Source organism: Ursus maritimus, unplaced genomic scaffold (genome assembly GCF_017311325.1).
Source record: "Ursus maritimus isolate PB19 unplaced genomic scaffold, ASM1731132v1 scaffold_8, whole genome shotgun sequence".
Lineage (NCBI taxonomy): Eukaryota > Metazoa > Chordata > Mammalia > Carnivora > Ursidae > Ursus > Ursus maritimus.
Genome location: NW_024426996.1, coordinates 49,443,446 through 49,461,641, shown reverse-complemented (window position 1 = coordinate 49,461,641; position 18,196 = coordinate 49,443,446). Strand labels below are relative to the sequence as shown.

Below are 18,196 nucleotides of genomic sequence, written 5' to 3'. Positions count from 1 at the left end.
AAAACAAATGTAATTCCAAGGATTTATGTATTTTCCATAAAACTGAAAGGGAGAAAATGACCTAAAAGTCTAGATGTGGTTTAACAAAGCATTCTCTCTAGAATATGCAATAGTGCATGCTTGCTTTTTTCTGTTTCTCTCTATCCTTCTCTCTCTAGAAAATTCTAGAAGGTACAGAGGCTAACAACAAACTGACCTATCTGGTGACTCTGAAATATGCCAAGTCATTCCTTTCAGAATTCCATGGGTTTCATCTTGCAAGGATTTTTGTGTCTTTCATTCAGGTCATCAGAGTTCACTTCCCCTGAGAACAATTTCAGGTTTGCATAAATGAACAAGTGTCCAGGAAACCTGGAAAAATAACTCTATCTGCTTTGTTTTCAAAACTGCCCCATAAAGTTGCATATTTCTCTTTTTCCCTTTCCAGAGGCTGCTCCCAGAAGATGCTCTTAAGCTCCTAAAGTTTGGCTGGAACATGTCTTCTCAATTACTCCCTTGGCAGGAAGTCCTGTGGCCACTTCTCCTGAGAACAACAATCTCTTCTCATCTCTCTCTGAGTCAAAACCTATCCACATACACAGAAGGCTAACTCATCCCGCCATCCAAACCTTCTTGTCATGAAATGTGGGGCACAGGCTGTTCGGAAGTCCCTATAGTTGTGATCCCCAAATTGCTGGGCATGAGGTTGGCAGGTGCTCACCGCTCTGCAAACAGGTTCCCCGGGGCTAGTCTATGGAAAATAAAAAGGGAAGCCACGCTTCATTTCCTCCAAGGACTGTTCTGCCACGTCTTCAAGGCTCATTCTACGGCAAAAGCAGACACCAAACAGGCATCCTTCCAGGATGTCCGTTCCTGTGACTGAACACTGGACACAGGGCCTCTTGGTTCTGCTTTCTCTTTTGTTACTGCAGGGAGACCCTGGACCCAGAGCATCCACGTGAAGAGAAGATGTTTTCATTACCATAATGAAAAGAGTTTTGATATAACACTTCAACTCTCCACCAGAGAAGAAGCAGACTGCAGAGGGAATTTTAAAACAAACCAAAAAAAAAAAAAAGTAAAAATTTACAAAGAAGGGATTTTCATTTGGACTGCTGAACCTTAATTTCTCTCTCCAGAGAGACAGAAATATCACCTTTCTTTATTACTGTTAACATCAAGATATAACCTTATTTAATAGACATGAAAACAAGCTCTATTTTATGAGTATCTAAAAATAGAGGCAGTAGATAGGCCTCCGATTAGCAACTTCAGAGCTTTGGTTCACATGCCACATAAAATCTAGAATCTAGCTTGCCAATGCTGAGACATGCCCAGAGAGTGGTGTTCTATAAGTGGTCTGCTGTTCGTGGAGGAGACTGTACTTCACCACACTCCCAAACTGGGGTTACTCAGGTGCAAGTGTCTTTGCAAAGCACTCATTCACTGAATTAATATTTACTTCACACTCAGTTATGTTTAAGGTTCTCTGGAAATTAGAGATTACAATCCGGTGATTCCAAGGTCTTAAAATCCTGTAATCATACTATGCTGACAGTCCATATATGAGTCAAGATGACAAAGATGGACTCTGCCTATTTCAAGTATCTGGAAAACCTGAATAACATAGAACAACTTTTTCTACAAAGAAAAGTCAAAATCATGAGAAGTAAATCCCTGGGCCATAACTGAAGACAGAACTCAAAGTCAGTAAAGACAGTTTAAGCTTGAAGACTTAGAAGGATATCAGAGCATGGTATGGTCTTAACATCTAAGATTCTGATGACCTAAGGAGAAGAAAGGGACACATAGACCATGGGGCCCATGAAACTGGCTAGCCAGAGCTGAGCTATCTGCTCTGTGCTGGCAGTCACACGGCTGCCCCTCAGTAAAACCAAGTCTAGAAAATATTCATTCCCTGCCCTCTAAGCTTTGCAAGGAAGCTTTTGTTTCGGAATGAAGAAGGAAGGAAGGAAGGAAGGAAGGAAGGAAGGAAGGAAGGAAGGAAGGAAGGAAGGAAGGAAGGAAGGGAGGGAGGGAGGAAGGGAATTTTAAAAGCCTCACCAATATAAAATCAAAATCCCAAGACGACGCTCACATGAAAGTATGATATCCAAATTCGTAACATCCATGTAGTATCAGATTCCCTGGCCCAGAAAGTAATACAAAAACTGGTCTGGAAGCAATGATACCATGGAGCACGACTAACTGAGGAAATGAGAAAATGCTCTGGCTTTCCACATTCCTATTCACACTGGATTCCCACGGCAAATAACTCCCATTAATGAGGCCCTCAGTATCACAGTTTAAGACTAAACAAGAAAAAAAGAGACGGCCAACATAAATGGCAAAATCTGCATCCAAGAGCTAAAAATAGTAGAAAGTCTGAAAGAGGCTTTATATTTAAGCAATTGAAGAAAGCAAAAACAGGAGAGCAAGAAAGGACAGCAGGTGATTTTGAAAAAAAATATACTAGAAATTCCAAGAGTAAATGAAGGAAGGAAAAAAGATACACACACACACACACACACACACACACGCTGCCTATTATGTATACAGCATACACACGCACACAAACACACACGCACACAAACCAATTCTACTTCCAAACACTAGCAAAGAACAATCTGAAAATGAAATTAAGAAAACAATTGTTTATAATATCAAAAAGAATACTTAAAAATAAATTTTAACAAGTAAGTGTAAGACTTGTACACTGAAAACTACAACACATCACTGAAAGAAATTAAAGGAGACCTAAAGAAATGAAAAGATATCCCTGCACATGGATTTGGAAGGCAATACTATTAAGATGGCAGTACCTCCCCAAATGATCTACAAATTAAACACAATCCTTATCAAAACCCATCTGGCTTCTCTGCAGAAATTGAAAAACTTATCCTAAAAAGGGAAAGTATAGTCTTTTAACAAACAGTGCCAGGACAACTAGATCTGCACGTGCAAAGGAACGAAGTGAACCACTGTTCCAGAATGTATTAACTCAGCTGAATCAAACACCTAAAACGTAAGCACCAAAATTATAAATTGATCAGGCAATGGTATCTCAGGTATGATGTCAAAAGTACAAACAACAAAAAACAGATATATTGAACTGCATCAAAATGTAAAACCTTTGTGCTTCAAAGGACACTATCAAGAACATAAAAATACAATTCACAGGATAGGAGAAAATCTTTACGAATTGTATAAGGGTGAAATATCCAGAATATACAAAGAAGAAAAGAATAAATAACCCAAGTTAAAAGTGGAAAAAGGATTTGAAAAGATGCTCAACATCATAAATCATTAGGAAAACGCAAATCAAACCCAGAATGAGATACGACCTCGTGCCCACTAGGATAGCTATAATCAAAAAGACACACAATAAAAAGGGTGGTAAGGATGTCAAAAAAAAAAAAAAATGGAATGCCCATACGTTATTAGTGGGACTGAAAAAGGGTCCAGCTACTTTGTAAACCAGTTTGGCGGTTCCTCAAAAAGTTAAAAAGCAGTTACCATATGACCCAGCAACTATGCTCTCATGTATGTACCCAAAGAAATGAAATATTTCCACTCAAAAACTCATATGTGGGGCGCCTGGGTGGCATAGCGGTTAAGCATCTGCCTTCGGCTCAGGGCGTGATCCCAGCGTGATGGGATCGAGCCCCACATCAGGCTCCTCTGCTATGAGTCTGCTTCTTCCTCTCCCACTCCCCCTGCTTGTGTTCCCTCTCTCACTGGCTGTCTCTATCTCTGTCAAATAAATAAATAAAATCTTAAAAAAAAAAAAAACTCATACGTGAATGTTCATAGCACCATTATTTACGATACCAAAAAGTAAAAACAACTCAAATGTCCATAAATGGATGAATAGAAAAACCAAATGTGGTTTATCTCTACAATAGAATATGATTCAACAATAAAAAGAATGAGGTACCAGTAACTACTACAACATGGGCGAACCTTGAAAACATTATGCTAGAGACACAAAGTCAGTTCATGGTTTCCCAGGGAGAAGGATGGGCACGTGTGGTGATAACTAATGATGGGTTCAGGTTTTCTTTTCAGAGTGGTGAAAATGTTCTGGAATTAGGCAGTGGTGATGGTTATGTATCTTTGTGAATATACTAAACACTACTGAATTTTATAAGGCAGATTTTATAGAATGTGAATTATATCTTATCTAGGGGGGAAAACTCAATGGACAAATTCAATAATAAGATTAGAAACAGCCGGGGCGCCTGGGTGGCACAGTGGTTAAGCATCTGCCTTCGGCTCAGGGCGTGATCCTAGCGTTATGGGATCGAGCCCCACATCAGGCTCTTCCGCTATGAGCCTGCTTCTTCCTCTCCCACTCCCCCTGCTTGTGTTCCCTCTCTCGCTGGCTGTCTCAATCTCTGTCGAATGAATAAATAAATAAAATCTTTAAAAAAAAAAAAAAAGATTAGAAACAGCCAAAGAGCGAATTCATGAATTGGAAGGTAGTTTGGGTGGATGTTATGGCTCAGCTACCAAGCAGGGTTTACTCCAACAGAGTTTGGAGAGTTGTCAACAGAACAGTGTCTTGGAATTTAGCATCTCTTTATATCCTCCTTCGTCCTGCACCTTGCCTCTTACTCCTATCAGGTAACAGGAGTCCTACCCTTGGCTAGAGTACCTGGCATAGCAATTCAGAGATGAATTGTTTTGAGAGGAAACTAAGAATTATCTAAGTAGATAAATAACTTCATACACAAACGTGTGTGTGTGTGTGTGAAAGTTCATACAATAGCAAATAGTTGGTAGTAAATAGAAAAGGGAAAACTTCAGGATGGGAAGAGAAGGAAGATGCAGTAAAATGAATAATGCTGTCCCCCCCCAACCCCCCCCACCCCACCCCCCCGTCCCATCAAAGATATTCACATCCTGACCCCTGGAACCTCTGAAGCTACCTTATATGGGCAAAACAGACTCTGCAGGTGTGCTCAGACTAAAGTCTCCACGGGAGGAGAGATTCCAGATATTTCGGGTGCACTAAATGTAATTACAATGGTCTTTCTAAGAGGAGCAGAGCTGGATTTTACTACAGAAGAGGCGAAGGAGGTGTGACCAGAGACTGGAGTGATCCACTTTGAAGACAGAGAAAGGGGCCCCAAGACCAAGGAATGAGCCCCAAGACCAAGGAATACAGGAATTCCCAGGAGCTGAAACAGCGGAAGGCAGATTCTCCCCTAGAGTCTCCAAGCCGAACCAGCCCTGCGGACACCTGGGTAGCCCAGGAAGACTCCTTTCAGACTTCGGGTCTCCAAAATGGTAACACAATACATCTGTGTTGTTTTAAGTCACTATGTCTGCAGGAACTTGTTACAGCAGCAAAAGAAAATTAAGACAGGAGGTAAGTGGGAGGCCAGGAAGATGATGTAGTTCAGCCTTGACGGAAAATAAGGAATACCAGGGCATTCAGAGCTGCTTCCCAGCCGGCAGAGAAGGAAACTAAGGAGATATGGGTAAGAAGGATGATGAGTCAGGCGGGTGCAAACAATAGGGGCTGTCGTGTACAGACAGAAGCTACCCACCACAACCAAAGCTAGACAACCAAGTGTGTTCGAAAACAGGATTTGGAAAAACTTGTAATGTGCAAGGAACTCTCCCCCCATCAGTGCTAAGTAAGTTTTCGAGTAAGTTATTTGTTCATTCATCCAATATATACTTACTGAGCACTTACTATGTGTCAGGCCCTGTAGGTCATTACATTCATAATGCTTACTCCAAACTTTTCCTATGCGAAGCGCTCATATAATTGCACGAGAAAGTGGGTGCTAGCCCACAGTGTGAGCTAACTAGATAAATCAAAACATTACCCCGTAAAAGCACTTTTGTTTTTGTCACTGCTATTATGCAGTAAAGCGGATTACCTTTACTTATTTGGATGTGATTGCTCTCCTTTAAAAGCTTTGGCATGGCCTATCTGTAGATATGTTAAGCAGTTAAATATCCAAGTTTAAATAATACTTCACTACCCATAAATTTTCTGAGTTCTATGTTTTGAATATATTTGCTCTGACTTGGACTTGGTTCTCCCCACAGCCAAGCCTCGCTTGCAATTCTGTCTTTGGAAAACAAATATAATAAAATTTTTAAACCGGATATTGCCTAAATATCATCCAGTCCAACTCCTCAATTTACAGCTGTCAGAAGTGAGATTCAATTGGTTCTAATAACTTGTCTACGCCTTTAGCCCTAGTTGGCAGGGCCGGGACTGGCGCTCAGGACTCCTGTCTCCCCATCCAAGGCTCTGCAGCAACCACAGGCTGCCTGCCTTTGAATCCAGACTCCTAGGCCCAGGGACTGTGTTTCAGATCTTAAGCTCCTCAGGCTATTGCCATATGAAAAGCCTGGCAACCTGTCTCTTTAAAGAACTAGACTTGAAGCTTAAAACCAAGACAAACCACATGTAATGAAAACAAGTCACATTAATTGCACAAAAACAAATTGAGATTTTTTTTTACATTTGCATCACACATATTTCACGCAGCTGATTTTTGGCCACTAAACAGATAAAAAAAAGTTAAGCCTCAATATTCGGAAAAAAATAAGGGAATGCCAGTTACAACAATGGGGATAGCATATTTCACCTCTCCTAACAGAAAGTGGTTTTTCTGGGGTTTTTGTTTTTTTTTTTTTTTTTTTTTTTGGTCTCCCTCTGTTTCCAGAGTAGGAGGAAATGTGCAGTCCTCACACAAGGGTGATGGGATGGAAATAGACAAATCTTCTCCATAGGGCAGATTGGGCATGCATGGCAATGCCTTTATAACGTGCAAGCAACACTTTAACTCAGCAGTTTCATTTCTGGACGTTTCTTAAGAAGAAGAAAGACAGTATGAGTGATGATTAATCCAGAAGGACATTAAAAGACTGGAAATACCCTAAATGCTCACTAGTGGGTGATTTTTTTTTGTTGTTTTGTTTTTTTTTAAGATTTTATTTGTTTGAGAGAGAGAGAGTACAGAGTGCATGTGTGGGGGAAGGGGCAGAAGGACAGGGAAAGGCCGACTCCCTGCTATGCAGAGTCAGCCATGGGACTCGATCTCAGGACCCTGAGATCATGACCTGAGCGGAAGGCAGCTGCTTAACCAACAGAGCCACCCAGGTGCCCCAACAGTGGGTGACTGTTATCATGATATATCCGTGCAACGTAATAATGTGTCAGATTGTTAAAAATCACACACTAGAAAAAGATTTAATAGGATCAGAAATTTCCATGATGAATTAAGTGACAAAAAGCACGTCATAAAATAAGACATACAGTATGATCATGATAATGTTTAACATAAAGGGGCGGATGCATGAATGTACACATACAACGACTATAAAAACGCGTGCAACACGTTCAGGATGGGGTTTTTTTCCTTTGTGCTTTTAATTGTTTCTACATTTTCTAAAATAAATGGATTGTTTTTTTCCCCTTGGACAGAGGAAAAATCTAATCAGTATAATTTTTAAAATCCTGTTCCTTTAACCTTCCCCAACTCCAACATCTACTCCTCATCAGGGAATCTTATTACTAAAACTGTGAGACTCCCCAAGGACTCCTCAGCTGTGATCACCAGCGTCTGGACAATCCTGCAGGACTTCCTCCCACACCAGGAAAACCAATTAAAACCAGAGCAGAAAGCCCTTCTCTTGGGATACTGCATCATATCCTGCCAGTCCTGGGCAGTGAGACCCAGTTGGCTATTAATGATCTTGAGCACTGCTCTCAGGCTTCTGGTCTTAACTCAAATTCCAAATGTTTCCCCACATCCCAGCTGAGCTGAGAAACCCCACCCCTCCCCACTCCCCCAAAACTGATTCTGCCCAAGCACACTTTCCAGTATTATGTGATCTATAGAGTAGTGCTTCTCAAACGGGGAGTTGAGACCCATGAGTGGTCACTGAAATCAATTTTTTTAAAGATTTATGTGACACAGAAAGAGAGGGGGAGCAGCAGAGGGAGAGGGAGAAGCAGGCTCCCCACTGAGCAGGGAGCCCCACATGGGGCTCGATGCCAGGACCCTGGGATCATGACCTGAGCCAAAGGCAGACGCTTAACCGACAGCCACCCAGGTGCCCCTGAATATCAATTTAATGGGTCCTGACCAGCACCTGCTTGACCACAGCAGAAGTTCTTCATGTCCAGGTGAAGCAGCCTCACCACATTCAACTGTCTTTACTGCCTCCCTCTGAAACACCACACGGATAAGCCTACCACTGGCCAAGGCTGCTTTCGAGTGGCCCGGAAAGTATATGTACTAGTCTAGAAAGATACTTATGATACCTTGCTGAGTAAACACCATGTGCAACATGATCCCAATTCTGTAGGTAAACAGAAGAGAAATATATTGAGAGAGAATACTTGACATGCAGGGGGGGTATTCCACAAAATGCATAAAATGGCTATCTCTTGGTGCACAGGGCTGTGAGAGCTTGTTCTCCTTTTCTTTATTTTTAAAATTTTCTATATTACACATGTATACCTGTATGATTTTAAAAGTGTTATTACCCTTACTGTACTTATTACTATTACTCTTTCTATAGGAACTGCTCTCTCCTAGGGCCTTTGTGTTAGTTGTGGTTACTGAATTTAACTGGATAGGAGAGGAGCTAAGACAGATGTCAGCATCCTTTGATGCTGAATCTTTTAGGGCTTTAAGACCTGTATTTCCAAAAGCTCTGGTGGGGAGAACAGGTGAGGGGACAACACCTAAATAAGTGGTCACCAGGTCACCCGACAACCCAAGTGCAGGAAAGGATACAGATGGGAGCAGGCGAGCAGAGAAGCCTAGGCTCAAATTGCAACTCTGCTTGGACAAGTTACTCTGCTGTTTCAAGCCTCATTTTCCTTATCTGTGAAATGGGGATAATAAAATGAACCTTTAAAAGTTTATCCAGTTCAAAATGAGATACTTCTAGTAACTTCAGGCCACAGTGTGTGGCCTGTAGTAGCGCCTCAAACAAAACCAATCCCTCTCATCAGTAACAGCAAGGGAGTCAAGGAGGGAAGGCCAAAAGAAGTAATCGTATGTGCCTATTACTATTTAAACTTTTTATATTTTATTTATTTAAAAAAGAATTTTTTTAAATAGGCCCAACACGGGACTTGAACTTGCGACCCTGAGATCAAGACCTGAGCTGAGATCAAGGGTCAGATGCTTAGCCGACTGAGCCACCTGGATGTCCCTGCTTAAACTTTTTAAATGGCAAGTTCTTACGTACAGAAGAGGAGGAAACCCCCACCTCTGAGAAAGGGAAAGGCAGGTGGAAGGAGGGCCAGGGGTGGGTGAGCAGCACAGGGTACAGCACCTGGGTTGCCCTGGAGGCCCTAATTACGGCCCCTGGGGCCTTCGTCTGCACCACTTCTGCCAGGAGCTCTGGAAAATGCCTTACAGGGGCTTCCTGAAGAAATGATAAGATCCCATCTCAAGCCCAAGGTAACGCCACAAATACTTGAGGATCCATCACAGATAAAGCCCTGTCCTCACACATGGAGCAGAAGAGGCAAGTGAAAAGGAGTTTAGCGTCAAAGTCCAGACAAAATATACACATACTTCAAAATACAGAAAGCAATTTGGGACGCAAGCTTCAGGGGGAGACTGAAGAGCTACATGGACGCGTGCTTCTATTTGGGAAACCAGGGCAGCTTCCTGGGAAAGACGGCAATGCTGCTGTGCCCTCGCGCCAGAGTAGAGTTCCAGCAGGCGGTCAAAAGGCGGATCTGCATCACAGAGAGGAACCAGCAGGAGCAATGGCACAGGGACCCAAAGGCAACAGTGTGTCTTGGCAGGAGCAGGCCACTTGGGCTAGTGTAAGAGATCCACCAAGGAGTAACACTACCAACAACTATTATTAACCATGAGTAATGGGTCCTAAAATAAGGGGCAGCGAAAGACAATGTGGAAGACTCAAATGTCAGGGTGACCTTCTGGACCAGTGGGGACACACCAAACATTCTCAGCAGGGATGGCAGCAAGGCTTCTGTTTGATGAATCTGGAAAAACGCACAAGTCAAATTTGCAGGGCGAGAGACTGCAGGCCAGAGGTCAAGAGACTAATGCCACAGTCCAGACCCTAGCAGCTGGAGTTAGAGTAGCCGTAGCCACACAGAGGAACAGCTAGGTGCAAACACAAGCAAACAAGGGTGCAATCTTCTTAGCAACTTCCAGGAAAAGTTCAAAACACTAGTCTCAACACAAGCACAGATATCAGCATGGAAAGACTAAAGAGATCCACTCTAGTTTCTGACTTCTTCTTTTGGTGTTCAATGGATGCCATTCCACATTCCACCAAAGAACAGCATCCTGTCCTGAAAGAAGATAGCCTTGAATGGGAAAATAATAATCCCGAAACAGAAAAAAAAGAAAATCTAAAAACTCTAATTTGCCCCACGAGCCTCAAAAATGGTTCAGAGCACAGCACTGTGTACCATCCACCCTTGGCCAATGCTTCTGATCGCACTTAAGGACAAATCATAAATTCGAGATAATTTTTTCTCTCCTGAAATACTTTCTCTTCTCCACGAACAGTGGGGTCCTGTTCAGGCCCAGTCCTGGCCAAGAGGCTCCAAGTCATCTTAACTTTCTTGCCTTAGGTGACAGGAGACAGAGCAGCTGAGGTTAATGCTTCCTACCACTGAGAGTAGCCATGAAACAATGTCAGCTGGAGGTTTCAACCAGCAAATCTTATTTAATGATTAGAAGGAGGAAGGTACAAGGGGGAGGAAGGGGAGAACAAAAAACATACCCCATAAAATAAATGACGGTTTGAACATACTGAACCAAGGGATCAACAACACTGTAAAAAGGAGATGAAAAGCACTGAAGGGTGGGCACCAGGTTCTAGTTCCTGGGAAGGACGTTTCAAGCAAGGGGCTGTGCAAACATGCTGAAGGCCAAGGGACCGTCGTGTGCGCCCACTGCAGAACGCAGCCCCCTCCTTCCCACCAGGAAAAAAGCACCAGTGACGTGCGCAGTGGAGGCCTCTGGGAATGGCTAGCATGTTCCTGGCACCCAGGAAGGGTAAAATGAGGACAGTTTTCTCCTAGAGAGCTCTTAATGAGCAGTCAGTCAAGTGAAGAAGAAAGGCACCCTTTCAACTACTTGACAGCCCAGACTTTGAAGCTCAGAGCCCCTTGGAAAACTCCAAAGACGTACAATGAGTCACTCATGAAGACGGTGAAGAACGAGCAGGTCCACAGGCATGAATTTTCCAAGTCAATGTACTTCCTACACCCTAAGAACCCAAACTTTAACATTTTAACCATTCTGAAAGAAGAATATTCTTCCAAACACAGTAGACTGAACCACGTAAAATTAGCATTTCTGCCAGTTGAAACTGGTCAAAAAATAACAATGTCCCATGTTTCAATCACAGCACATGGCTTCCAACGTCTTCCACAGCAGGAAGAGGCAAATTTTTTCTTAACAGGACAGATCGTAGATATTTTTGGCTCTGAGGGCCAAGAGGCAAAGTAGATTCTGTAGGTACTTACATAACCATTTAAAAATATGAAAACCATTGTTAGCTCCTACAAAAACAGGCGTGGGCTAGATTTGGCCCGTGGGCCAGTGTGCTGACCTCTGTTTTACAGTATACAAGGGTAAATTTTTTCCGATGTTCACTATGAAAACTGCTAATTTTAGGGTAATGGAGTCATGCCACTGGAGGATACTGAAGGAGCCGCATAGAAGCTGTTTATCCCACCCGTGCGGGCGGCATCACTGGCGGGTGAATCTCCGCTCTGTTGTCAGCCTTCCCTTCCCCTGCTGCTTCTAACCACCTGGCTTATTTTAGAAGCGATTGTCTGGGGGAGGGTTTGAGGGCAGTTCTAACTTTCCTATGAAGAAAAAAATGGAGCTGTACAAGGAAATAAGACTTAAAGGTGAATATGAATAAACATAATGATGAAAAGAATATGGGAGCAAAGGCACTCTGGGGAACTACCCCAAGCATACCCCTGATTTGAAGCCAAAATTCCAAAGGTCCAAAGGAAGCAACAAAAGCAAATAAATATCTAAGCAGCCAGCCCAAAGCTAAAAGACTCACTGGAACAAAAAAATAAGTTTATGACAAACTCTCCTTTACAGAAATAAGGGAGATGATTAAAAGGGCAATAATACTTTCTCTCCTAAGTCAATCAGGGGTAGGCCACAACCGTAGCCATTCCCAAAAGACTATAATTGGAAAAATTCAAATTTTGTGAGACATTGAAAGTCATCACTGAGGGAATCAGGAGTTTCCTCCTTTGGAGAAGGCTGACAAGAGTCAGGGACTCTCTCCTTAATGCGTATTCAACAATGACATACCCCGGAGGACCTCTCTTCTGAGCCCAGGAATTCTTTTATTTAAGAGAATTGTAAAAATCAGTAGGAAATGATCTTAATTTATAGCATTGCTACTGTTTCAAATGTTATATATGGTGATGCAAAAGAGGAAAGCTTAAAAAAAAAAAAAAATACAAACCCTGTCCATGAACCAATGCACTGAAAGAGAAGAGGGAGATTGCTCATACACACTTCTGGCCTTCTATGGCCACCGGATTAGACAAACCCGAACTTCAATAACATTTCTCATCTTTCAATATTAAACACGTCCCCTAGAGCAATCCATCCTCCTGCATTTCTAAACCCTCTCATTTAAATCTTACGAACCTTCACCAGTGCTCTGCAATATTCTACAATGAAAGTTAAAGGGGAAAAAAGGGAGATCCAATCCCATACGTACATGAGCTGCCTGGGTGACAGGGAGCCTCCGGGTACCGTCTGCCCATAGCGACCAGTCAGCACATTAGCAGGGGCCTCGGCAGTTTCCAAGTACTCAGGAAAGATGGAGATGGTTTGCTGGGGTGGGGGGTGGGGGAGAGACCAAAAAAAAAAAAGTCAACAAAACAGAGATTTAGGATAATGACTACATTTTTTTCATTAAAATGCTAATGATGACCACAAATTTCCAGATAAGCACACTCATGAATTATTCATAGTCACATGCGAGCTGAAGTCTCCCTGTCACTGCGGGCAGGCACAGGGCTTGCTGACGATTAGCGTGTGGCCCCTGTAACAGGGGTGACAGAAGCACAGGTCACTGCAAGTCTAGCCGTGGGGGCTGGCCCACTTCAGAAGACCAGGCAATCCCACCCACATCTTGTTGGTGCTCATCTCACTCCTCCCTAAAGTCAATGAACAGCTCCAGCCTGCTTCTTTGCTGTGACGTCCGAACAAATATCCTGTAAAAACTCTAAGAGCTTGAAAGAAAAAAGAAAATTTCTGTACTGGGTAGATAAGACATCAGACTGATTTAAAACAAAACAAAACAAAACAACTTTCCATTGAAGCGTAACATAAATATAGAAAGTACACATACTGTACATGAACAGCTCAATGAATTTTCCCAAACTGAACACAGATCAAAACCTAGAACATTCTCAGTGCCCCAGAAGCCCCGTTCATGCCCCCTCCTAGAGGCAACGATTATGCATAATTAATTCTGCTCATTTTTGTAGACATCACATTGATTTGCTGTCGTTATTAATTTCTCATTTGAAAAACATACACTGAACACCCCCTAGATGCCAAGCCCTGGGCCAGGCACTGGACCTACAAACAGAAATGAGACGCTGTCTCCGTCGTGAAGGAAAGTGAAATCCAGTGGGGCCAAGAGATACACATAACCCACCCCAAAAGACAGTGGGATGGGTGCGATGACAGACTCACATCAAGTGGGGCACTGAGCCCAGAAATGGAGAAGGTAGGGAAGGCTTCCAAGTAAATCGATTGCCTAACTGTCCTCAGGCTGGGTGGGGCTTAGCCAGGCTGGGAACAGGAGACAATAGAATGGAAAAGGCGGAGGTAAGAAACTGCATGGTGAAATTTAGTGCTGCTAGACTCTCTAGGATAAGGCCAGGGAAGATTCTTGCCTGGAGCGTCATCCTAACCTGTCCACACGCTCCAGACTCTGACTTTATTCTGGTCGCAGACAGCCACTGATGGGCCAGATCTAGGTTTCAGATGCATTACTCTCTCTGGATGGATTCAAAGATGCAGAGTGGAGACACAGAGGCCAGCTAAGCCAGTCTGCCTGCTTGGTATGAGAGGAGGGGTGGGCATTAGGAAAGTGGGGAGGAGGGGGAGGAGAGAAGAATTAGTACTTGGGAAACATCCAGACACTAAACAGCAGAATAAGTTGGTGATTAGCTACATGTAGGCGGTGGGAGTGACGACTGAGTAGAAAATACAGAAGGATGAACAAGTTTAATAAGGAAGACAAGGGGGTTTGTTTGGGGCATTAGAAATTGAGGTGCAGAATATTTGGGTGGGGCCCCTCACATATTCTTGAGCCTGAAGCTTGGGGAAGAAAGCTGAGCAAAATGTAAAGGCATCTACGTGATCATTACACAGAGAGAGCAGAAATTAGGTTAGTGGGTGACGACCCTGAAGGAATGTGGGTAGAGCGAGGAGAAAGGACGAGGGCTGAAAAGCAGACCCCTTGAGAACGGGAACAAGGATAGAACGGGCAAAGGAAGAAGACCGAAGAAGAAAGGCAGAGAGGTACAACAGGATACAAAAAGATGAATAAAGATAAGAAATGAAAAACATACCTTTGGATTTGCCACGTAAGTAGTCACTGGCCACTGTGGTTGAGTGTAGTTTCAGTGACATGGTGGCAGCCAAGAAAAGAGAGCGAGCAGAAGAGAAGAGGAGGGAGAATGGACAGTTGTTGGAAGGGGCAGGTGCTAACAGAAATCCATATTGATGAGCTGAAGGAATCAGTAGAGAGAGGAAGGCTGAGAATACAAGAGGGAGAAGGGAAAGATGGAATAAGATCCCTATGGAGGTAGTGGAAAGGGTCAGGAGTACAGATGAAGGGGCTGACCTTGAGCAGGAAGGGAAACCCACAACCTCTGATATTAGAGAATACGAGAATTAGAGGAATAGAGACAAATCTAGTTAGAGCCAGTCTACAGGTAAGAGCATGGGGATTTTGGAGGCAACAGGGGAAATGATAACAATATTGTAGCTAAAATAGCCGGCAAGGCTCTTTACTGAGCATGGGCTGACGTGTACGCAGTTTGACAACTTAGATCTTGAAAATCTTGGTTTCTTACACATGCTTCCCTCCAAAATTGAAATAGCCCAACCCTGTTTTAAGGTAAATAAACATACACGCCAGTGCCTGTCAAGGGGGTAAGGGGCATTGTGAGGTGAGCACACCCATAGTAGAACTTAATAGTATCAAAAAAAATCGTATAAGTAAAACATTCAGAAGAAGGCTCTCAAAATGATCTTTGGTTTGTGGTGCCAACCTTTCCAAACGTTTATATAAGTTATATTTCATTAAGTGAAGCCACGCCCCACCATCTCACAATGCTTTTGAAGATGCTTCAATACAAAGACCCCTCCCAGCGCGACTAACCTAATGCAAATGAAGTCAAGGAGAGGGGAGCGGAACTGGCAGCAGCACCGCCCCCCGGGAGGGCCCAGATGCCTTGCCTCTTCAGACAGCTGCACTGTCAGCCCCCTTGGGTTCCTGTCCCCTCTTCCATCTTGGGTTCTGGAAAACCCAGAAGTCGGTAAAGTGACTTAGTTCTTGGAAAGCATTCCAATAACGACAAAACAGCAAGGTTCATTAGAAAGTCTAATGCAACAGAAAACACCTTGGAAAGTAGATTCTATGTTCTCCAGGCAGACTCTGCGATCTCAAAAGCTGTGCGGCCACTCCACAGTTTGTCTATTCCGTTACCACGAACATCTCCAGGCCGTTTTTGGGAGATGGCAGAATTTCAGAATTCTAGATAAACATGTCACCGACATTGAAGTCAGCCAGGATGGAGATGGTTCCAAAGCCACTGGAGACCTACTACCAACTGGGCCATCCTTCTTTGCATTCCCAGCTCATAGGAGACCTAGTAAGCAGTCAATCAATATGGAATCAGTCAATAAACCGATACATAAGTGAAGAGTTCTCACAACTAGGAGGTAAGAGGCCAATTAAACGATGAGAATAGAAATAGTCTATTCCTTCCCTTCCCAACCTAATCGACTCAAAGCCAAGCTGCAAATCACACTCAACTGCTTCTCCTTTCCTCCTCACGGAAGAAACTCTTCATGAACTCATAAATGCATATTGTGTGCTAAGTAAGAGGATTCAGAAATAATGAAATTATGAAAACCAGAATGCCTCGTAAATGGGAAAATTGGTAGGTACGCACATTCTGAGCATACAAAGGAATAGAAATTGCCCACTTTACATCTGTCTGCCTTCTTTGTTCTCCTCCTGTGTGAAGGACAGGACGCCATTACTCTCACAGCAGGGCGCCTCTCCTCCCAGATGCTCATGCAACAGCAACCTGCTTAAGCTCAACCCACCCGGGCAACAGATAGTAATGAAATAAGCAAGTCTCGCTTCCTTGAAAATTCAGAAAATTCACTCAGTACGGGTCTCTGTTCTCGTCCTAATATATACTTATATTATTCATCATTACACTTCTTTCACAGCACGTAAGAGGTATCACCGATCCTACGGAACACATCTGACACCTTACCCAGCAGCACACCGTGGTACTGTCTGGAAATAACTTTAATGATAAAATTTCCCGAAGTGAGGAAGAGTGGGTTGTTGCTGTGTTTTGTTTTGGTTTGGTTTTTTTAGTAGGTATCAGGTGACATTTTTCTGTACTGTAAAAAAATAACTCAGTCCTGAAAATATCAAATCTGTTTCTGCCCACCTGCTCAGCAATACCCCAAGAAGGAAATAAATCTTCGAGACCACCATACTTCCTCCTATGCTTGATTCAGAATGCTAAGAAACCAAGATGAACAAAGCACTATTCACTTGAAGGCAGGCCATCAAAGGGGAGGAGAGGGATATTTATGCCAGTCCACAAAATGTTTAGTGTGCAACTTTTTAATTACTATATTTATGGTACTATCCATAACATATTCACAAACACAAATGCTCTACAAGGACATTAATCCTAAACAATTACATTAATGCTTCCCACCTCTCCTACAAATTCTTATTATGCAAAAACGCCAAGCATTCTCTCCAAAATAAACATTTCATGTCAACAACCACTTGTGCGACTAGCTCCCTTTTTAACTATTTTATGATATCGTAATATCTGTACTCAGGTATTTGCTGCTATTGACCTAAAAGAGAAGTTTGTAAACAAAGTGTTAAAAAAAAGAAAGACTTTGTTTAATGAACCATTTTTTGATACGAAAGCTGGTACAAGCTACTAAAAAAATCGGTTATGTTCTTCAAAAATGATATATTCTGTAACTCATTAAATTATAATTCTCTGCCTCACTATGCCATTGTAATATAATACTATGTAATTTCTGCTTTTTAGAAACCTCAAGGAATAAGAAGATATTGAGAATGATCAAGATTTTCATAATAGTTGAAGGACTACCCATCTAAGTAATAAAATGGGTTTAATTTCAACCATACTGGATTAATTTTTTTTTTCTAAAATGTCATGCTTTCTTGCGGCATTCAGAATATAATTAATCTTGGGTGACATGGGATCATCAGTATGACTACCAATTATCTTCCTGTGTTGGAAGAGAGAAGAACACTGAGGTAAGGGAGCTGGTCCAGCGGAAAGTAGGCAGAAGTTGAGTTTCTACCACCATGACCAGAGCTGGCAGGGGCGGAGTTCCTACCAAAGCAACAGAACACTCAGAATCAAAAGTAAGATACTGTTGACGTTCAAACAGCAAGGAAAGCACAGGTATAAAACCACTCTGGAGAGCTAAAGGTGAACTCCAAGTTACAGATCAGGTCTAGAGCCAAGCCGAGCCCGGATCCTAGTGGAAGATAAATCGATGGTGCAGACGGACAGGAGTAAGACTGGCTTCAAGTGTGCACAGCTGGGGGGTGCCTGGGTGGATCAGCTGGTTAAACGTCTGCCTTCGGCTCAGGTCACAATCCCAAGCTCCTCAGATCGAGTCCCGCATCGGGCTCCCTGCTCAGTACGGAGTCTGCTTCTCCTCCTCCCTCTCCCCTCTCCCATCCCCTCCCCGCTGCTCATGCTCTCTCTGTATCGGTTTCTCTCTCTCAAATAAATGAAATCTTTTTTAAAATTTTTTAAAAAGAAACTAATAAAAGAAAGTGTGCACTGCTGGTAACTAGACTAGACCTGCCTATAAAGAAAGGCCAGTGGCGAGACAAGCCTCCGACGCCCAGAGGGCTGTTCGCTCTT

General features: G+C 42.9%; 1 protein-coding gene across 8 annotated transcripts in view; it reads right to left on the bottom strand.

The window, feature by feature from the left end:
* APBB2 (amyloid beta precursor protein binding family B member 2) overlaps positions 1 to 18,196 on the bottom strand; it is a 359,825-nt gene that overhangs the window by 214,453 nt on the left and 127,176 nt on the right. For all 8 annotated transcript variants that reach the window (XM_040625039.1, XM_008701425.2, XM_040625040.1 and 5 more), the window contains one exon: positions 12,718 to 12,833. The gene's annotated coding sequence lies outside the window, so the exon portion shown is untranslated. The remainder of the gene's footprint in view (positions 1 to 12,717; positions 12,834 to 18,196) is intronic.